Source organism: Embiotoca jacksoni, unplaced genomic scaffold, assembly GCF_022577435.1.
Source record: "Embiotoca jacksoni isolate LCO1_2020_lvr unplaced genomic scaffold, fEmbJac1.0.p SCAF_58, whole genome shotgun sequence".
In the NCBI taxonomy this organism is placed as follows: domain Eukaryota; kingdom Metazoa; phylum Chordata; class Actinopteri; family Embiotocidae; genus Embiotoca; species Embiotoca jacksoni.
The window spans coordinates 1783933-1785070 of NW_027185412.1; the positions used below are offsets into that span (position 1 = coordinate 1783933).

Sequence of the window (1138 nt, forward strand, 5' to 3'; positions counted from 1 at the left end):
TCCTCCCCCCTCAGCCCCTCCTTGCCCCTGGACACTACGCCCACTCTCAGCCCCTCCCACCGGGCCTTCCTCCTCCCCAGCCCTGCCTCCTCTTCCTCCCCCTCCGACAGCCTCCTCTGTGGAGCCGCGGAGCTCGACTCCCCGACAGGATGTAGTTCCAGCGGCGCCGGGTCCGACGCCTCGCTGTGTTTTCTGGCGTCGCAGAACGACTCGTTCTCAGCGCAGGTGAACAACAAAGATTTATTGTGTTTATTACTATTTTCTAAAAACACACTGCAAACACACTGCAGACACACACACACTGCAGACACACACTGCAAACACACTGTAAACACACTGTAAACACACTGCAGACACACACTCTGAATGAATAAGAGTTCTGGATGATGATGGATGTTTCTGTCCGCAGGTCGACTCCATCCTGAGGGCCGACTACCTCCCAGCGATCGGCGCCGTGGGGCCCAAGAGGCTGTGTCTGGTGTGCGGAGACTTGGCCTCCGGGTATCACTACGGCGTGGCGTCCTGCGAGGCCTGCAAGGCTTTCTTCAAGAGGACCATACAAGGTGAGAGGAACATGCGTGTTTTATAATTCATCCCAACACCTTAAAACATCCAAGCTTTTACTTTGGACAGGAAGTGATTTACAATCAAGATTTTAGTCTGCAGGTGATTAATGATTCTAAATTCACGGGTACAAATGTCTTTTATAGTTTAAACCATTAACTGAGTTAAAGGTAAAAAAAACATGAAGATTAGAGGATGTTCGACGACATCAGGTTCAACACATCCAGACTTTCTTTATCTGAGCGGCTCAAAAAAATCTAAAAGTGTCTGTCAGAGATCATTGCTACTACGACTGCTATGATCTTTCTGCTTTAGACCCGAAGTTTAAAGACTTATAATATCCCCATGACGACCACAGGAAGATCGGACTGATCACAGGAGGATATTTCATTAAATTAATGTATTATTAAATGTATTCTCATGAACGTTTTAGTCTCTTCATTTCACCTGCAGCCTTGGAGGAGCAAATAATACATCAATATAAAATCGTAATTCAAAGCTGTAGGAAAGTTTACTGTCACATCTTATATGTGCAATGAGAAGCTCTGTGATTAATGAGTCAATCAATAACCCA

At 46.3% G+C, this 1138-nt stretch overlaps 1 protein-coding gene across 1 annotated transcript in view; it reads left to right on the forward strand.

The window, feature by feature from the left end:
- The first annotated feature begins 479 nt into the window (after positions 1-479).
- The window catches only part of LOC138212638 (estrogen-related receptor gamma-like), a 3737-nt gene continuing 3078 nt past the window's right edge, over positions 480-1138 (forward strand). The window contains exon 1 of the mRNA XM_069173089.1: positions 480-563. The gene's annotated coding sequence lies outside the window, so the exon portion shown is untranslated. The remainder of the gene's footprint in view (positions 564-1138) is intronic.